The sequence below is a fragment of the Sciurus carolinensis genome, chromosome X (assembly GCF_902686445.1).
Source record: "Sciurus carolinensis chromosome X, mSciCar1.2, whole genome shotgun sequence".
NCBI classification, from domain to species: domain Eukaryota; kingdom Metazoa; phylum Chordata; class Mammalia; order Rodentia; family Sciuridae; genus Sciurus; species Sciurus carolinensis.
The window spans coordinates 98,305,685-98,328,089 of NC_062232.1; the positions used below are offsets into that span (position 1 = coordinate 98,305,685).

At 36.6% G+C, this 22,405-nt stretch overlaps 1 protein-coding gene across 3 annotated transcripts in view; it reads right to left on the bottom strand.

Annotated features, from left to right (window-relative positions):
* The window catches only part of Klhl13 (kelch like family member 13), a 172,072-nt gene extending 150,990 nt beyond the window's left edge, over positions 1 to 21,082 (bottom strand). For 2 of the 3 annotated variants that reach the window (XM_047535775.1, XM_047535771.1), the window contains exon 1: positions 20,968 to 21,082. The gene's annotated coding sequence lies outside the window, so the exon portion shown is untranslated. The remainder of the gene's footprint in view (positions 1 to 20,967) is intronic. The other variant, XM_047535777.1, reaches the window with a different exon arrangement.
* Between the last annotated feature and the right edge of the window lie 1,323 nt (positions 21,083 to 22,405).

A 22,405-nucleotide genomic window follows, 5' to 3' on the forward strand; every position in this document is an offset into this window, starting at 1 on the left:
ATATAATAATCAAAGTAAAATACTCAACAGATAGGCTCAATGGCAGGATAGAATGAACAAAGAAAGTAATGAGTGAACTGAAAGATGGAACAGTACTCTTTACCCAATTTGAATAGTAGAGAGACTATAGATTGAAAAAATATGAACAAATCATCAGAGAGCAGAGTCTTAGAAGGTGAGAGAAAACAAGTAAGGTAAAAAGTAGAATAGTCACCCCTGCCACTTATCAGTAAAGGATACATTCCAAAACCCCAGCAGTGTCTGAAACTGGATCATACCAAACCATATATAGTTTTCCTACACATATATATCTATGATAAAGTTGAATTTATAAATTATGCACAGGAAGAAAGAACATGGTGAGAAAATATGAATAAATACAATAGACTTTCCTTACTTCACCACTTGAATTCTCAAAATTATGTTTGCAATGATAAAATAGCTCTATATCTTCATTATGGAGGTAGGTACATGAATATAAAATGTGATTTAAAAATGCATAAAACTATACACACATACGTTGTACCAATGTCAATTTCTAGACTGTGATAAAGTACCATAGGTACCTAAGATATAACCACTGGGGTGAAGGGTACATGGAAACTCTCTGCACTATCTTTGAAAGTTCCTGGAAATCTGCATTTTTTATGTTCTTTTCAATGTCTAACCAAACTAGGCTATTTTCTAATAGTGAGGTAAATTCAAAGTGATCCTATAAATAAAAGTTACAGGCAGCCATTCTTAGTCTGGTGGTCACTTTTTTCTCACTTTGTTTTTCAACTATTTGGCCAAATAATTGACAATAATAATAAATGTACTTGCCAAAAATGTCCCCTGCTACTTCATAACTATTACTTTGCTGATTTAAACACTTACCTCATTCTTTTGAGATATCTTCGTCTATAGATGTTTGTTTTAAATAAATAGCTGAAAAAATAAATTTAAACAAAGTTCTTTGGATACCAGGATAAATATTATTGGCATAAAGTATAATAACGAACATACATTGATTGCCTCTTATCATATTGTAGGCACTACGCTAAATACTCACATACATGGTTTTATCTAATTCTATAAAATCTCTAGTTTCCTCCATTTGAGATGAAGAAACTATAAGTCAATGAAATGAAGTGGTACAAGTAGAAAGTGGAAGAGTCAGAATTTAAGTTAGGCTTGGGATACTTTTAACCACTACACTATAACCCTAGTTCTATACTGTTTAATTACCATTTCATGTAACAGGACATATGCTGACATAATCAATACTTCCCATTACACTCTACTTTTTAAATTGTTTTAACTATTTTAATTAGGATTTCAACCAGACTGGGAAATAAAACAAATACTTCTCAATAGGTTACAGCTAAGAAATCCTAAGGACTGATTTTATGTCTTAATGGCACACTCAATAGCAGGACTTCCCTGAAGTATTATAAGAGGAAGTCTTATAATGGCATATAATACTAAAAAAGCTGGTTGCTACAGTTTTCCATGTTGTTATATGAGCTGAAGTGACCAGATTTTCTATCAGACTAGGAAAAAATGAAACAAAGAAAAATCACACTTTTATTATTTTCTACAATGCACTTAATTTCCAAAAGCCTACATAAAGTTAACTTTAAATTATGTTGAAGTACAAAGATGTTATTAGGATAGTTATTTGTGTATTTAATTATATACCATCTGAAACAAGTACCTTTAGGCAGATTTCCTAAAAAAGGTTTAACAAATATTTCAGACTCAAATCAATACAACTTCAATGAACATTAATTTAAATAGACTTCTCCTTCTAATTCTTAGGAAAACCACAAACTGTTTGCATGTAAGTTTTTTAAAAGGGTAAATATTAATATGTTTCATGTAGTCCTTGATGAAAGGGAAAAAAAGAAAAATATATAGGACATGAGCTCACATATACTCAAATCATTTGCATTATATCAGTCATCGCCTTTAAAACTACATGGTTCCCCTCTGTGACCTGTTATTCAAGTTCCTCCCTTCTGGTTCCATTTGTCTGCTTTCTTTCTTCATACTAAATACCACTCAACTGAAAATATTCTCAAATTCTCCCATATATTCCTATCTTTCCACTATTATACATTCTAAAGTTGTAAACTTAGAGTCTTTCAAAAGTATGTGTGAAAGTCATCCATGTGTTCACACACACACACTGTATTTAAAGAAATACACTCATCCCTGACTACACCAATGAGCTATACTACTTATAAAACAAATCTTGCTCTATGAGCCTATTTCTTGTTTGTATATACAGAGTAGAATTTAAGGTCCTATTCTCATGCTTTTCATTTTCAGATGAAGTTTAATGTACTGCAGACCTCTTCTTATTGTTCTCTAAAATACAATGTACCATGTTATCTTGCTAAAAAAATTTCTTAAACAAAATGACTCCCAAATGCACCAGGAGGCTTCATGCTTCTCCCACAAATTTGTATAGTCTCTAAATGACTTGTGAAATAGCACAGGCGATGCTACAGCTGCTACCATGTTCTCAGTTACTTCAGGAATTTTTACAGTTTATTGGCATAACGTGAGAATTTATGCAATTATCCACAGTATGTCATGATTAATACAGGCACATTACTAATATCACAAGCTTGCTGCTTGGGCTTACTTTTTCCATTAAAAAATCCGACATTGTTATGTTAACTATCACAAAAATTGGTGATATCACATGTTTTTGCCTTTGAGCGAAAAGTGAGAACCCATTAAGTTCATGTTTTTAATTGGCATATTAGACAATGTGCCAGTTTCATTACCCATTCAGCTTTCAACCTAGCACACCTCTCAGTCAAATGAAACATAAAAATCATTCTCAGGCTGGGGAATAGCTCAGTTGGTAGAGTGCTTGCTTTGCATGCACAAGGCCCTGGGTTCAATTCCCGGCACCACAAAAAAAAATCATTCTCATTGTATTTGTTGACTATTTTAAAACTGTTCATGGATTTCATCAGTAGCCTGTTACTCAAGATTGTCCCCTTTCTGGTTCCATTCATTTGTTTTCTGTCTTCATACTAAATACCACTCAATGAAATATCCCCAAATTCTCCCACACATCTCTATTTTTCCACCTTTATGCATTCACTACACCTTGAACGTTCTCTCATTTCAAAATCCTATCCAGACATCAAGGGTCATTTCACAGCCTAATTCCCTGGTCAAACCTACCTTGACTATTTCACCCTTTTCTACTCCTTTGGTACCTTTTCCTCAGGCATCTTTTTCATGTTTGTAAATATCATCTTCCTGATGATATTGAAAGCTCCTTGGAGATACAGACCCTTGAGCAAGCATTTAACTTCTCCCTCTCCATTAGATGATGTATCTTTCTAAAATTAGAAGGGCTGGGTTAAATGATTCATAGGGCTCCTCTTAATTCTAAAGTTTTACAGTTATTTTTTATAATCTTATATAAAATATTATAATCACCTGGCATTTTTCAAACAATCTTATTTTATCAATATCTAGTATTAAATGACCCAGCCCTGGCTAATGGAAAACATTCTAACTACATTATAGCAATTTCCAAATGGAAAATAGGCAGACCTGCCAGTTTTGCCAACTAACCATAATTAAAAAGTGAAATAGTCACTTATTCATTTTCTCATTAAGAAACATTAAACTCAATTCTGTCTCAGGTATCATGCCAGACAAGAGAGATAACTGACTTAGTCCATGCCCTCAAGGAATCCAAAAGCTAATGGGAGAGACAGAGAAATAGAAATAATACTTGTAATAAAGGTCGCTAAAGACAAATACGAGCAATACTAAAGAAATATAGGAAAGATACACCTGACAGAGGTTGTAAAGTAGAAGAGGCTCAAAGAAGTCCTCCCAAGAGAGGTGCCATTCAAATTAAACCCTGAAAGATAGGAAGTCCTCAGCATTTCAGAAAGAGTGAAAAGTACAACGGTGAGGATAAGAGAGCATGAGAAGTTTGGGGAAGTGCAAGTAGTCTCAGTAAGGTTGCACCTTAGAATTTAACACTGGGAGAGGTGAGTAAGGAGCTACAGGGAGAGGCAGGAGTCAAATCGTGATAAGATTGTATATTGTGCTGACAAGTGTGAGATTTTATCCTGAAGAAAATGGGTAGCCAATGTTAAGATATTATATCCAGAGAAGTCATGACATTGACCAAAGATTCAAGGTTACATTAGAGAAAACGCACAATAGACACTGTTGGGAATCCCCCAATTTGCTTTTCCATTCTCCTCAAAGTAATGAACATTTTGCAGAGCACATAGTCATGAGTGAAGGGTAATATTTTCCAGCCTCCCTTGTAGCTAGGACTGAGTTCTGGCCACTGGGATGTGTGCAAAAGTAATGTGTTATGAATGCCAAGTTATATCCTTAAATGGAAGGATTGTGTTTCCTCTGCCCCCTTTTCCATTCGTTTTGATGGAATTTCTTACAAAAGGGCAAAGGTGAAAAATATAAAATTAAAAATATACTTAAAAAAAGAGCAAAAAGTGAACAGACTACTGCAATTGCCTCATAGGATAAAGGTAGAAATCAACCTTGTTCACCACTGTATCCCCAGCACCTTGATGAGTAAAGTGCCCAATAATTTTGTTGAATGAATTTACATAAAATACCTCGTTTCCTCTCAGCAAAATAAGGTGCTGCCTACATAGTAAGGTTAATTAAATTTAGTAAGTCTCCATTACTTGCAGACAAAGCAAATCTAGCTACTCAAGAGGTAGATGGATCTAATCCATAAAGAGTCCTTCCAAACCACTTAATAGTCTAACCTATTTCAGACACAAAGTTAAAAATCAAGCTTGTGAAGTAATCATTGATGAGTACATTGTAATGGTAATAGATAAATATTTGAACAGACACTTCACAGAAGATACACAATTGATCAACAAATATATGAAAAAATGTTCAACATCTCTAGTAATTAGAGAAATGCAAATCAAAACTAAGATTTCATCTCACTCCAATCAGAATGGCAATTATCAAGAATACAAACAACAATAGGTGTTGGCGAGGATGTGGGGAAAAAGGTACACTCATACACTGCTGATGGGAATGCAAATTGGTGCAACCACCCTAGAAAGTAGTATGGAGATTCCTCAGAAAACTTGGAATGGAACAACTATTTGACCCAGCTATCCCACTCCTCTGTTTATACACAAAGGACTTAAAATCAGCATATTACAGTGACACAACCACATCAAGGTTCATAGCAGTTTAACTCACAATAGCTAAACTATGGAACCAACCTAGCTACCCTACGACAGATGAACGGATAAAGAAAATGGTGTGTGTGTGTGTGTGTGTGTGTGTGTGTGTGTGTATGATGCAATGTGTGTGTGTATATATATATATATATATATATATACATATGATGCAATATATATATATATGTGTATATATGTGTGTGTATGTGTACATATATATATATATATATATATGATGGAATATTATTCAGCTTTAAAGAATGAAATTATGGCATGTGCTGGAAAATGGATGGAGCTGGAGAATATCATGATAAGCAAAATAAGCCAAACCCAAAGAACCAAAGGCTAAATGTTTTCTCTGACATGTGGATGCTAATTCATAATAAGGCAGGGCACTAGGGAAGACTAGAGTTACTTTATATTAGGTAGAGTGGAGTGAAGGAATGGGAAGGGGTATGGATTAGGGAATGATAGTAGAGTGAAACAGACATTACTACCTCATGCACATATATGACTGCATGACCAATGGGATCCTGCAATAGGTACAATCAGAAAAATGAGAAATTATACTCCATTCATATATGATTTATCAAAATGTATAAATGCATTCTACTGTCATGTATAACTAATTAGAACAAATAAAAAAAATTAAAAATTTTCCAAGCCACAGAAAACAAAACTTGCATTACTCTAACTCCTCTTTCCTAAATGATATGACACATTCTTATTCAGAATGGCCCTCTTACATCAGATCAATTCAGCATGTTTTAAATGTGAAGACTTCTAACGCCTTTCTACATAGCCCAGTATCACGAAGTCTTAATGAACAAAATTTAGCCATGGAAAAAGGCAGCATCACAATATAGACACGAAAATTTCTAAATCCAGCATTTTTTTTAACTCCACAGCATCTAATTCCCTGACTCCAGGCAAAGTCAACTACCTTAGTGATGAAGCTATGCTTCTAATTAATATAAAGATACACTTAGCTTTCTTCTTCTAGTGAAAGCAGCATCATCTTGTCTGATTCTATTCAAACCACCAATGGTGAGATCACTACACCTTTGCCACACAAGGCAAAGCATAGAATCCATTCAAGCAAATTAAAAATATAGCTGAAATTTACAGCTAATCACGTTGAATGGATCAAGTCAACTTAAATTCAATTGCAACTTTGGGCCCTGAGTAGAAACTCTACCAAAGTACATAATAAGCATAGAAAAATACTGAGGAAGTATAGTAACATTTCGAAGTCATTCCAAAAGTAAAAGTAGGAAAAATCACATGTAGCAAGAGACCAACCTATGATTAACCCATTTCAAAAGACATCTATCTTCTTTTAAGACATCTAAATATGTCTCAAGATTTTTTAACTAATGAAAAGTAAACAGTAATTCCTTAACCTGAAAAATAACATTGACTGTAACTTATTACTTTGATAAAGACCTGAGAACAGTCTGTTTTCCCCAACACACACAGATATTTGGCTTGGTAACTCCCACTAGACTGAAATACAGTCCTTGACTATAACACTGACTGTATATTTTGTGAAACCTGAGTGTCTGAAAAGCAAGGGACTGAAAAAAAATTTTTTAATTTCAATTATTTCATAATATCTATATACATCATAAGGTATATTTTATAAATTTTTATAAAATTCTTTATAAATTTTATAAATTTTTATAAAATTCTTATAAATTTTATAAGAAATTTCCCATTATGTACCACCCCAATACTATGCCATAGCCAAAAAAGGGTATTGCTTTTATCTCAACCATGTATGCACTAGTAACTTATGTCAGGCATAATCTTTAGAAATATTTTAAAATGACATTTTCCCCCCAGGAAATTTCTCAGGTATTTCTGGTTCTGGTCCATTAGAATGTACAAAGAGGATGCCATTCACACTAGTGGGTTTAGCAGTTTTGTTTTTAAATATAAATTGTCATAGTTATTTGTTACTAATATTGATATTCTTATGACAAATATACAATGAGCAAATTTATATAATCGATTTATATTTAGAATTGAAAATCAGATATATAATCCTCTGAAAAACAAGTTACTGATCAAAAGCAGGAGTTCTACAACAATTTGGAGCTAGACAGAAGAAAAAATAGTATTAAGATCTGAGTTATACTGAGCAGACATTGATGAACATTTTGATAGGGAAGCAGAAGTATCAACAGTCTAGTTCCATCTTCCCAATAACCACATTTGTTTCAAAGCACATTTCTCTTTGGGGAAATGATGAAAATGTTCTAACATTGATTGTGGTGCTGGTCACACAATTCAGTAAATACACTAGAAACCATTGAATTGCATTCTTTAAATGAGTGAAGTGTATGGTCTGTCAATTATTTTATTTTTAAAAACACAAGTTTGTGAAGGCAAATATTGCACCCCAAAACAGATCTCTGATTGTTAATATAAAGGATTCTCAATTTCATTTACCCTGTAAGTATTTTTATAGCTCAAAATAAATACTCATATATACAGACAGATGGGCACCTGTGTACACATATGCACATACACACACAGCTTTGGGCATTAAACTATTCAGAAATACTTTCCTTGCTTTTCAATATGACCCCCTTCATTGAAGTACCTTGCCACTACCTTTCTCTGATCACTGTTCTGTATTTCTCCAGAATCTGTTTTCTAACATGCCTTTTTTTAAGCTATCATGCTCCCTTATATAATGCCCCATGTCAGAGACAGAATGGAAGGAAGTGTTTTGGTTAAAAGCACAGACTCAAAAATCAGACAGAAGACATGGACTCTAAACCTAGCTCTTCCACTTATTAGGTATGCAACCTTGAGCAAGTTATCTAAACTTCCTTTGGTTTCCTCACCTGTTAATTGGAATAATAATAGTCCCTACCTCTTAGCACTGTGATGGTTTAAATGAGTTAAAGCGTAGAAAGTACTTGGAATGATGTCAAACTCATGATGAGTATTATAATAATTTCTTATTGATTGGCATTAATATTAATATTGGTTGATATCATGTTACCTTCATGTTCTTGTCCTTGTTGTCTCTTGCCTCTGGCTAGTTTGTAAGCTAGTTCGGGGCAGTGGATTCATGTTATTCCCCTCTAATGTAGTGCTTTACATAAAACTGTTCAGTTACTGCACCTATATAATGACAAAAGCAGTTTGAAAACTCCTTAATAAATTCAAAATTCATTTTAATAAATACCAAATTGTGCAAGAAAGTGTACAAGTACAGAATAATAGTTGGTATCTCCTCTACTAATGTTTTGGTCTCACTCTATCAATTCAAAGGCTTAGAAATACTGAAGGATCCTTTGGGTTGAAGCACAATTTATATCAGTGCAAAAGCACTGGGTTAGAAATCAAGGGCATTCTCCAAAACATACATTAAAGAAGATAGCCTCTTTAACAAATGGTGATGGGACAACAGGATATCCATATGTAGAGAAATGAAATTAGATCTCTATCTCTTACCCTGCACAAAACTCAACTCAAAATGGATCAAAGACCTAAGTATAAGACCAGAAACTTTGCAAATACTATGAAAAAAACATAGGGAAAACACTTCAACATATAAGGACAGGCAACAATTCCTAGAATAGGACTCCTATAGCTTAGGGAATAAAAAAAAATTCGATAAACAGGATGACATCTAATTTAAAAGCTTCTGTACAACAAGGCAAACAAGTATGAAAAGTCTACACAATGGGAGAAAATCTTTGCTGGCTACTACTCCAACAGAGGATTAATATCCAGAATATATAAAGAATTCATAAAATTCAATACCAAACAAACAAGCCATTCAATAAATGGGCAAATGAACTGAACAGACATTTCTCTAAAAAAATACAAATGACCAACAAGTATATGAAATACATTCATCATCTTTAATCATCAGGGAAATGCAAATCAAAACTATATCTCACCTCAAATCAGAATGGCAACCAGCAAAATACAGATAACAATAAATATTGGCGAGGATGTGGGGAAAAGGAATTCTTATATACTGAGTGGGAACATAAATTAGCACAGCTACTATGGAAATCAGTATGGAGGTTCCTCACAAAATTACAAATAGAACTACCCTATGACTCAGCTATCCCACTCCTAGGTATTTATCCCTAAGAATTAAAGTCAGTATACTATAGCAATACACACATACCAATATTTATCACAACACAATTCACAATAACCAACTTATAGCATCAGCCTAGGTGTCCATTGACAGACAAACAGATAAAGAAAATGTTATATATATATATACATACATACATATACCAACATACATAAGGAAGTATTATTAAACCATAAAGAAAAACAAAATTATGTCAGCTGCAGGAAAATGGATGGAAATGGAGAACACCTTGTTAAGTGAAATTAGCCAAACTCAGAAAGACAAGTATCATATGTTTTCTCTCACATGTGGAAACTAGAGCACAGAATAAAGAGGATGTGATAAATGTGTGGAAGGGAGACTATCAACAAAGAGGAAGGGAATCAGGGGGAAGGGAGAGGGGCAGACAAGGGTAGATACTGGGCAGTAAAATTGCCCAAATATGTTATATGCATGTATGAGTATGCCACAATTAAATACCCCATTCTGTTTAACTAATCTGTACCAAAAATTAAAGTTTTCTAAAAAAAATTACATCACGGGCATTCTACACCTAACACTACTTTACATGATGTGACTTTCCGCACGTTACTTAAACTTATTGTGCATATTCCACAAGAGTAAATAAAATGAGAGTTAACCAAGTTTCAAAAGAAAGGTGCTCTACATTACCTTTATTTTATATTAAACTAATTACCTAAGGAAAAAGTAAGTCTAATTTTTCTAAAATTACTTTTTTGTTTGTTTGTTTGTTTGCAGTGCTGGGGACCAAACTCAGGGCCTCACATGCTAGACAATTACTCCACTATTGAACTACATCCCCAGCCCTAAAAATACATTTGGACAATGTCTTTTCATCTTCAAATGATACTAATAATGATTGCTATCTATAAATGCAGGACATACTGCTAATAAACATTCCATTAGTAATCTAAGCTGTTCATGAATCTGGATGCACAGTATATTAATAATTGTCGCAAAACCTCTAAATGCACAGCATAGTACCAATGTGTTACATGGTTTTTCTTTTTGGTATACCTGTGGTAGTCCATAGCTAGGTTGGCTCCCCAAGTATCATCTCTGTCTGATTTATCTGATATTGGAACAGGGTATAATTTAGGAAAGCAGGAATGATAGCTTAATATATTTTCAACTTAAAAGGATAGACTATCCTTGCAACACCTGAATGTGCTCTCAGTAATTAATTTAAACTTATCCATTCATTTATTAAAACTACTACTGACCTTTATTCGTTTCTTTGTTTGGTACTGGGAATTGAACCCAGGGGCACTTTGCCACTGAGATGCATTCCTAGCACTTTTTACTTTTTATTTTGAGACATGATCTCACTGAGTTGCTGAGACTGGCCTTGAACTTGTAATCCTCTTGTGTCAGACTCCCAAGTCACTGGGATTACAGACATAACCCACAGTGTCCAGCTAATATTGACTTTTATCAACTCTTAAGATATTACTTGATTTGCTGCTAGAGTAACTACAATAAAAATTTAACCATAACAACTCAAAATCTATAGAAAGACACTATTCAGAAGGAATTAGCCCTTTTCCAAATGGTTTAACTATTACAAATGCTTTAATATTGGAAACCTGAAAACTGAAACAATTCAAGATACATTAAGAAAATTTGTTGCTGGGGATGTAGCTCAGTGATAGAGTGCTGCCTAGTGTGCACAAGGTCCTGGGTCTATCCCTAGAAACACCAAAAAAGTTACAAAACAAAAAAATAAAATTTGTGACCTCTTTGATTATCAGAACACCAAAAGTTTTCATATTTAAAAGACGATATTGTAGTACATATTTTCCAGCATCTCTTTCTTCCACCAAATAGATATTAAAATTTAAAATCTTATCAAACTGAACAATATCATATTTGAATATGTACTGGGCTAACTATTAAAAACTGTCATTTTTCTTATATTCAATGTGATGCCCATATGTGAATAAGTAATAAGCCACAGATTTACCATAAACTTTCTTGTCTGCTAGAAAAATGATGTTACTTTGTGTGTGTGTGTGGTGCTGGGGATTGAACCCAAGGCCTTGTATATGTGAGGCACACACTCTAGCAACTGAGCTATCCCCAACCCCTTGATGTTACTTCTAAACAGTCTACTCACCATTTAAAAGGTACAAATTCAAAAAAACAGCATTTCACCTTGGAATAAGAATAAGGAGATATATGTATACATGCCTATGTGTGTGTGTATATATACATGCCATATATACTACATCCCTCACTTCTGCTTCATGTCAATGGCAAAGCTCTTAAATTATGTCTCATGTTTTCAACTATTTCAGTCACTAATCTATGAAAAAGGTCGATAATAAGAATAGCTCTATCTGCTATGTGGTGTGAACTGTGCTTAGTGCTTCCTATGCATTATTTTATATAATTCATAAAACAAGCAGTCAAGATAGTTTATAGGAGAAAAATCAAAACTCAGAGAGATTAAGCAAGTTGCCCAATATCACACTTCCTGTGATTCCAGAATCCAACATCTTAGTCATTAAATTCTATTACCTTCCTACTAAGAAATACACAAGAGCAGAACAGAAAATTTTGTTGAAATGAAGTATTTCTTAGAAATATATGTCCATTCTTAAAAGGTAAGACCAAGAAGGAAAACTCTACAACTCTTTTATCCTCTTTTACTGAACAGAAACTAACAGCATTTCACCATCCTCAGTACCCATCTCCTTATAATCTTTGAACAGTAACACAGCAATATGACAATGTCAGACCCTGCAAACTGTGCCTGGCATGGGACAACAATGAAAGTGGGAAAGCAATCATGAAAATGAATTGAAAGATTTAGTGTTTGACTTACACCATTTACTTTCACCCCCTTTCTTCACTTGCCTTTTTATTCTTTATCTTTCTCATTTGGAGCAAATTAAGCCATTACTTTGTAACAGGCACTGCTGACCTATTTAAAAAAACTTCTGAAACTGTAGAAACCTTTCACCAACCAAGCAAACTTTGACAATTTTCTTCTAGTATGGAATACTTCAGTGGCCAGCAATTAACAAAACAATTTGTATATTGAATGTGTTATAAACAAAAGCAGTTTGAAATTTAGCAAAGATAACTTCAAATCAGTGAGATAAACAAGTGTGCATAAAATAAGGCAAAACTTTAATCCATCAACTGTGCTGCATCAAGTTCATGGTCACTGTGTTCTAACAATCTCTCTTCTTGAAGATATCAATTCCCTGACAAGTACTTCACTATTCATCTTAGTTATTACTCACCAACATTAGGAACTCAACACATTTTAAGATTTATACCACTATCAAGCAATGTGTAGCCTTGAATTAATTGAAAAACATAGAGAAAAACATGAATACCCATTACCTTTATCACAGGTCATTATCGGAATCTAAGACTAAAAATGTTTGAGTATTTGCTCAAAGAAGAGATTATGGAAATAGAACAGTTTCAATGGTCACTAAGGGTTGCCACAGCTGCCCTTATAAGCTGAGACTTTCTCTTAAGTATTGGGTTTTATCTCAGACTTTCATATGAATATTGCATTCTAAAGTACAATGTATATGAGTTTACTTTAATATTTTTACATATTTTAAATGAACTACTATTTAATGTTCTCCTAAATCTTTGTGTAAAATATATACTTCAAGAAAACATGCTGGGCATGGTGGTGCACACCTGTAATCCCAGAAATTCAGGATGCTGTGGCAGGAGGATCACAAGTTCAAGGTCAGCCTCGGCAACTTAGTGAAAACCTGCCTTTTTAAAAAACAGCTGGGGATGTGGCTCAGTGATAGAGTGTCCCTGGATTTAATGTCCAGTATAAGAAAGAAAGAAAGGAAAACTGAAAGAGAGGGGGGGAGGGGAGAGGAGGGGAGGCAAAGAAAGGGACAAGCCAAGGCACTTAATTTTGTGTCTCCTGGGGCACACTACCATGTTGTCAGCCTGTTCACTCAGTACATGTGTTATAGTGTGAAGGAGTCCAAAATAGAGGAAAGAGCACTGGACAGAGATTCTAATTGTTTAGACTAGTACAATGCCTATAATATAATAGGCATTTAATATGTATTTGTTAAGTGAATTGGAAGACTGATTTCAAGGAATAGTTTTCAATTGCAAGAACATTTCAGGAAAAAAAAAACTTTGAGACATAACTACTGGCAAAAGTGAAAGGATATAGTGGGGTATGGTGGTGCATGCTAGTAATCCCAGCAACTTGGGAGGCTGAGGCAGGAGGATCACAAGTTCAAGGCTAACCTCAGCAACTTTAATGAAGCCCTTAGAAACTTAGTGAGAGCCTGTCTCAAAATTTAAAAAAATTTAAAAAGGGCTGGGAATATGATTTAGTGGCAAAGTACCTCTGGGTTCAATCTCTGGTACCAAAAAAAACAACAAAAAGTAAGAGAAAAAAGAAAACATACCAATTGGGATTTATGAATACTGATAAGGAAAATCAATAAAAACTATGCTTTTTAGTTTAGTTGGGAAGAATAGGTTGTCAAGATGTTATATAATATTGAGAGGGAAGTTAGAAAGAATAATTGAAAAACAATTCCTGTAAAAACACTAAGGAAAGTTTCCAATTGATGCTTAGGTTTCCCTTTGTATGTTTTTTCATTGTTTGTTTTTTGTAGTGATGGGGATGCAACCCAGGATGAAGCACATACTAGGCAAATGCTCTACCACTGAGCCATGCCACCAGCCCCCTTTGTATGTTTTTGATATTATTTCAAGACTACAGAACAAAATAAAGGATTATAACATGGACCCATGACCCCATCTAACCATGAATGACATTAGAACTGCTAAAGCAGTATCATTTGTTTTATGCCTTTCTTCTGCTTTTAATACAGACATCCATACACATTAGTTATATAAATTAGTTAAAAAATGTTTAGCAACTTCAAAGCATAGGTGTCTAATCATATTAAACAAATTCTTAACTGAATTCCACCTCCCAGGACAAGAGATTCTCTTGTCCTAAAGAACCAGTTGGTCTTAAATAACAAAATAAAAACAAAAAATGAATAAATAAATGCTCTTAATAGTATTAAAGAGAGCACTGAAAGGCCTGGATCTTTGCTTTGCCATTTCTGTTTCCCTATAAGATTAGGACCATACAGTCAGCCCTCTCCATTCAGAGTCCCTGTAGGACTAAATCAGCACAGTATTTACATGGTAACAATTTACATGGTAACCATTATAATAAAGGTATTGGGAAAGATAAAAGTACTTTATTTACATCACTAATCTCTGCCACCCACAGCAACAGCTTACTATGTGCAAGGCCCTGATTTAAGCCCTTTACTGTGAGGTTTACAATCTCTTATCTGAAAACCTTGGTGCCAGATGTGATTGAAATTCAGAAATTTCCACTTTTAGATAGGCAATAGCCTGCATATGCTACATATTATGTTTAAACAAGACTAAAGAGAAAAGTTCCAAACTGGGGAAAATGAGTAATTATGCAATACCCCACTAGGGTCTGTGGTACTACCCCCATAAACATATTACTGATATTACAGCAAAAACAAGAAAAATTTAACAATAAATAGAATAAAGACCATGAATATCAGTTCATGTTTTGCTACCACTTGGCATCTAACTGACCAAATTAATTTTTTTATCAATTTTCAGAACTTCTGAAACTTGAAAACTGTTAAATTATGGGACTAGCTAACTCATTTGATCCTTACAAGTACCCTAGGAGGTTAAGTTCAATTATCCCTATTTTACAGATGAGGTGACTCAGGTACAGATAGTGTTTTAGTCAGTTTTTTCACCACTATAACCAAAACACTTGACAAGAACAATTTTATAACAGGAAAAATGTATTTGGGACTCATGGTTTTAGAGGTCTCAGTCTATAGATGGCCAGTTCCGTTGATTTGGGTTCTAGTTGAGGCAGAAAATCATGGTGGAAGAGTGTGGTAGAGCAAAGTGGCTCAGGACATGGCCACCAGGAAACAGAGACAGTTCCACTAACCAGGCAAAATATATATACCCCAAAGTCAAGTCCCCAATGATCTATCTGCTCCATCCACACCCTACCTGCCTATAGTTAACATCCAATTAATCCCTATCAGCAGATTAATGCACTGATTAGGTTAAAGATCTCATAACCCAATCATTTCACCTCTAAACTTTCTTACATTGTCTCATGCTTGAGTTTTTGGAGATACCTCCTATCAAAACCGCAACAGAGAGGTTAACTATCTCACCCCATGCTCCTAGCTACTAAGTCTCCTAGCCATTATTGGAACCCAGCAGCCTAGCCCCACAACTTATGATCTCAACAACTATGCTTTCTAAATAACCTCTCTCCAAAACTGCTTCAGAAGAACAGCAGGGTCCAGATGAGGTGGCACATGCCTGTAATCCTGGCAACTCAGGTAGCTGAGGCAGGAGGATTGCAAGTTAGAGGCCAGCCTCAGCAACTTGACAAAACCCTGTCTCAAATAAAAAATAAAAATGAGCAGGGATGTAGTTCAGTGGTAGAACACCCCTGGGTTCAATACCAAGAACAAAAAGAAAAAAAAAATCAGAGGAACATGTGAAAGGCAAAACAGTATTAACTTATATAAGTGTCAAAAATAGGAGGAATATCACAGGCAATATGTATTCATAATTTAATAACCATATAGTATGCATCATGTGCCAGGTGCTCAGAATACAATGATGGGAAACCAGACAAGATTCAGGTCACCTTCATGGAGCCACAGACCAATGCAGAAAAGGTCGGGTATCAAATAAGCATAATCACGACACAACAGGGCAAGTGTGTGCCTGCTGCTCACATTCAGAGGAGAAAGAATTCAGGCTCAGTGGCAGATGCTATAATAGTGCATGATGTTTAAAGTCTTCCTTGACAAGTATTGGGATTTGAAATGACAGAAAGGAAAGGGAAGGGCTTTTCAAATGGATGGCATGGTTTCCATTTGAGAAATACCTATTGTGCACCTAATCTATATCAGGAATTATGCTAAACAGAAAAGTTCCAAACTGGTTAAAATCACTTGAAATTAATAGAAATTTGTATGAGAATAATAAAGACACATGGGAAAGCAGAATGGGGTCAAATCATGGCAGACCCTCGAGTGCTCAGTTAAGGAGTTGGAACTTGACTCTGGAAAAGCTGCTAAAGGATTTTTGCAGGTCATCCCCCTACAATATTAGGATTTACCCCTATGGGATCTCAATTGCCATCTGTATTCCTATTTGGGAATATCTAGACCTCAAATCTGAATTGCTTTGAAGTAATGGCTCAGAGCAATAAAATTAACTTAAGCTTCAAGCATTAGAATAAACCCTAATCTCTCCAGGAATAAATGTATGGAAATTGAAAATTTTGGAAAGGCAATGGTTAAAGGAAAATAGCAAACCTAACTTAAAATTCCAAAGGCCATGACTAAAACCTAAGATATTCCTTTATACAGAAATGAAACTTCCAACCTTCCCAAGGAACATATTCCTATGAATATGTTTATTTTGATAGGAAAATAAAACATCATTCTTTGAAAAATAAGGTCTTAAAGTTAACAATGACCTGATTTTAATAAAGTTGAAATCAACTTACCTTGCAGTACAGGTGACAATGTGACAGTGGAAAGTGGCCTACTTTTTAACATACTCACCTCAAAGTTCCCATTACCCCACCCTTTAACAAAGCAGAATAGAAGTAAATCACATTTTTTATTTAGCATGCTTAATAAAAGTCTGTCACTCTCAGGTATTAATGTAAATGACTGTGCAGCTGAACATTCTACTTATCCTTCATAAAACATTTATTTTTTTAGTTCCACTGGATAACATTTTTTTACAGTGAAGTACCTTCCACAGAAAAGACTCTTCAATGATTTCTCACTGTTCTGAAAATCAAACTCAAATTCTTTCTCAAGGCCTCCAAGTCTTACTTATCTATTATCTGACTCCCTCTAAGCTCTCTAACACCTTCTTCAATCATTTCCCTGCCCAGTTCACCAGGGTAGGGTCATTACTGGTTTTCTTCCTATTCTTCATAAACCGCAAGCCTGTTTTCCCACCTCAAGACCTTGGTTTTTACTCCTCTCTGCAATAATGTTCAATGTATGCCCATATCTTGACAAGGCAGGCTCATTCTCTCTACTTTTTCAGTTATCTCCTCAAACATCACCTCCTCTAAGAGGCTATATTTGTTGGGGTTCTCCAGAGACAGAGCCAAGAGAATATGCACATAAATAAATATGTAGGGGAATTTATTAAGGGATTTGGCTCACACAATTATGGCAGCTTAGGGAGTCCCAAGACAGGCAAGCTGGAGACGCTGGAGTGCTGGTAGTGTGGCTCAGTCCAAGTCCAGTGGCTTGAGAGCGAAGGAGATAGATGCTGTAACTCTCAGTTCAAGGAACTTTGAAAGCCTGTGAACCTAAGGGGCCCCTGGTATTATAAGCCCTGGAGCCCAAGTCCAAAGGCCAGCCAGGCTGGAGTCCTGAAGTCCAAGACCACAAAAAGAGTCTTTACCAGCTCCGGAAAAGACCAGTTCACCTTCTGTATTTGTTCTCTCCAGCCAATTGGATGGTGCCTACTGATCCTAAGGGAGGATCTTCCCCACATAGCCACTCAGACTAACACTGATTTCTGCAAACACCCACACAGACACACCCAAAAATGTTTTACCAGTTTCTAGGTATTCCTTATCCAGACAAATTGACACCTAAAATTAAACATCATAGAGGTCTTTCCACTCTTTCTCAAGCAGGCCCTTCTTAGCTCTCTGTGGCACATTCCCTTATTTTCTTACTTGTTCTTACTTCAATCTATAAGGATATTCTTCATTTGTTTACTTGTTTATTGTCTATACACTCTGATAGAATATGATCACTGTGATATTTCACAAGAGCAAAGATCATGGCTTACAAGTTTTAAGTGTAACTAATATAGGGGCTTGGTACACAAAAGGCACTCAGCTGCTTTTATAAAATGAATTACTAAATGAATGAATAATACTTAAAAACCTCAGGGCTGCCAGGCACAGTACCACACGCATATAATCCCAGGGACTCAGGAGGCTGGGGTAGGAGGACCTGAACAACTTGGCTGGGAATGTATTTCAGTGTGTTAGAGCACCCCTGGGTTCAAAGTCTAGTACAAAAGGAAAAAAAAAACATGATTGCTATGAGTCTTTCTAACTTGGTAAAGCCATTTTTCCCTAATTTTCAGATGTGTCCTCTAGGGCTCTTCATTCTTCCTACACTCTTTCTACACTTTCTGAAATCTGACGATTCGTACCAAACTGTTTTATTATTTCATACAAATAAAAACAGAGTCAACTGACATATTACTTGAGAAAGGCAGTAGTATATTAAACATCAAAAAATCAAACAATTTGAAATTTGGTTAGTCTCATTTCACTACTGCAAGTCAAATTACTTGAAGAAACATAATTGAAAATGAGAAACATAATACAATAGCAAACTGCATACATTTAATAACATCAGAAATATCCATTTTGATAACCTCTAGATGTACCAGGATAGCTATTAAATACATATTGAGGAGTCAGAGCAAAATGCTTATAGTTAACTCACATCCATGTTTTTCTTCTAGGCAAACATAGTTTTACTATATAATCACATCAGTGGCAATCTTAGCTTGGACTTAGTATTAATAAGAAACACAAAAGGAAAAAAGTAACAAATGGTATGCAATCTTTTCCCTGAAACAGCTGTAAGTTTGTATATCTTTTTAGAATGGGTTGCCAAAAGAATTAGACCTATAATCATGAGCCTATTGGAACAAGTACTCTTTACCTACAACATTCAATTTTTTAATAGAACTTAAGTGAGCTCAGGAATGTACCAAATGAATGGGAAACAACACTTTCACCTGCAAGTTATCTAACTAAATTGATAATCAATAGCCTTTACTGCTCTTGTGAAAACTACTTCCTTTGGAACATCAACTAAACTCTACAGAGTCACATCACACAATTTAAAATGTGCTTATAAAAATGGCAGATTAAAGATTTTGGGCAATTGAGACTTATTTATCTATGTTAAAAATATATCATCTGACGTTATAGCAGAAAGTATTCTCATTGTCTCACTGCCAAAAGAAGTGCTACCAGGACAGTGAAATTTATCCACCATCTTCATTCACAACTTGGTTTCTTCTGAGATTTCTGGCAATTAGTGCATATTGTGTCATTGGCAACACCTGGTCATACATCAAGCAAACAAATCTATCACTGTTAAGTTTAAGGATTTGAATAAGAAGTTGCAGTTAAGGGAGCTAATATTTTTAGATATAAAATGATGTCACAGCTACTTAATTCATTTTTCTCAGTTTTCAAATTTGAGCACTAGATATAGCCTATTTCCAAAAACACAACTGCATACATCAGCATGGGCTTGTTTGCTGGTATCTGCCTCCACTTTCAGTGTCTCCATTTACTTTTCTTTACACACTTACTACAAATGAACCTCAGTATGGGAACTAAAATAGCAACTGCATGGGAAGAAAGTGATACAGCTAAAAGTAGGGGTTTGGGGTTGTTTGGTTTTTTTAAATAACTATGAGATTTTAAAATACTGTTTCTGGAGGGTTTACATAAATATGAGAACTACTATAAGAAACTGTGGCTTCTTTTTTTTTTAAAAAAAAGAAGGCAAGTACCCTCCCAACACAGGCAGTTTTAAACTTCCCCCCAGTCTCTCAGTTTCCATTCAATGGGCTTAGTAACCAGACTATACTAACTTGAGCGACTTTTTCCCCCTAAATCATTAAGGTCCTCTCAAGTGCATTAACAGGATGAGAATCCTAATTTACAGATTCAGAAATGGAGCTAGGCATTACAAGTCCCACCAGTTCTCCCTCTGTCAGGCCTGCTTAGCATCCTGGAAAGTTTAGGACCATGTACAAGGATTACACACAAACATATATACACACATTTTAAGTGGCTATGGTTCTTGAATTAAGTTACTGAAAACTAGAAAGAAAATTTTAAAGTTCCTTAGCAGATATTTACTAAAGGATATTTAATGAAGGAATGATTCCACCACTTTCAGTAAATGGTAGGCTAAGCCGTAAACCTCCAAAAAAAAAAAAAATCATTAGTCAACTGTGATTAAACCAAAAACAGCGGAGACACTCAGAGCTGAGGATGTTCAGAACTAAGTTAATTTAAGTTAAAAGCTTCGAGGAAAGAGTGTGCTTCTAACTTGGGAGCCAGCAGCGGAGTCTCCCAAGTTAGATTCTAACGAAGGGGTTAGGAAGGCATAAAGCAGAAACTGTTAGAGGACAAGAGACCATGGGGCCGAGGTGGACAGTGGAACCCCGGACGATCAGGGCAGTGATCGAGAAGCCCAGAGAAGATCTTGGAAAGATGACAAATAAGCACAGGAAAACTGGGTTCGAGGATCCTAGGAGAACCCAGGTATCTGGCGGGGACAGAGGGACCTGGAGTTGGCAAAGGTGCAGGGATAAGGGCGCGCACCAGCACGCGGTAGAAAAGGCGGAGGGGGGGGCAAAGAGTGAAGCTGATTCCCCGCCCCACTGTCCCTGATGCAGATCGCAACTCTTAGCCTCGCACTACCGCGCACCGCCAGGTCGCGGAGGCAGGGAAGCGGCTGATGGAACCCCTATGACTTCAGCAACCTGCCTCACCTTGTTTGCCGCGTCCCTGCGCCCCCGCCGCTCGTCCGCCAGCTGCTGCGCTCCAAGGGCCGAAGGGAGAGTAGCGCGGCGCAATCGGGGCTTGCTCCTGCTGCGAGGCACCAGCACCCGTACCTCTGCACCCCTGTTCGCCCAGGCCACTTCGCCCTGTCCTCGAGCAGGAGGAAAGCACGGACCCTAACCCAAACGCCGCTCCAGTTATTTTCAAAAGTCCCCGTTCCAGGATTCCTGGGAATGGGAGCTGAGCTGCAGCGGCCGCAGCAGCAGTGCCTCCGCCTGACCTCACCAGGGGATGGGGGGATGAGGGAGGGGGGCGGGAGCCCAGCTGGGGAGAGGAGGGGGGAGTGGTGGGAGGGAGCGCGCGGGCGGGGGAAACATGGCGGCGGGGGTGGCCCTGGCGGCGCCTGCGCGGGAGGCCGGGGGAGCTGGGGCTAGGACCGTGTGTGGGGTCAGAGCTGAACTCCCTGGCCAATGCGTGGCAGGGCTGGGCCCGGAAGCAGGATGACCGCCAAGTGGCCCTCACGCCTCTGAAACTGGGAAACTCGGGTGTGAGCCCACATGGCTTCTAGTACCCAAGAGGCAGAAGTGAAAACTGTCAAGTATGCAAGGACAACAGTGCAGCCGCCCCGGGTTAGCCAAAGAGGTCATCGGTGCATCCTGACAGTTCGGACCTCGGCCTCCTCATACTCACAGCGAGACCCAGGCAAAGGGGGTTCTCTGGAAGTAGTGCCACTTTACTTCAGTGAAGCCCACACCTCAAAATAAGCCTGATAAAGGTTTTCACACAACCCTTCATCACTCCCCTCCTCCCTAATGGAGTACAGAGTATTAAGAAAGAGGAAGAATAATAACTACAGATATAGCAGTTTGACATTTTACTGTTTACTATTAGCCAAGCTCTGGAACTATCAACTCACTTAACTCTCATAGCCACTCCAAGAAGCATACTTTATTATTATCTCCATGTTACTAGTCACAAAACTAAGGTGTAAAGGTTAAGCAAGTTGTCCAAGGTTACAAAACTAGGAAGAGCCAGAGCAGGACCAAGGATCCCAAGTGGTGTGATTCTGTCGCCCAAGCTCTTTACCACTGTGTTACACTGATTCCAAACTCTAATTGGACTGCTCTATTTCAGAATCTCCATTCTCTCTTCCCAGCTCTGTCACCCAAGCCCCCAACAAAAACACCTGGTCAAGCCAGTTTTTTTCCCTTGCCTCTCTTCTATTCATTCTTTACCTTCTAGACTGTTACAGTCTGCAGCCACCTTCTTACATCTCCTGTCTGGTATTGTTTCTCCTTATATTTCCTGACTCCTCCTTAGAAAAATAATGGGAGTTTGCTCTTAGAAAGCACTTAATCACTATTTGGGGGTTCTATGTTTTAAGGGTGTGATGGGATGAGTGTGATGGGGACCATGGTTATATGTGTT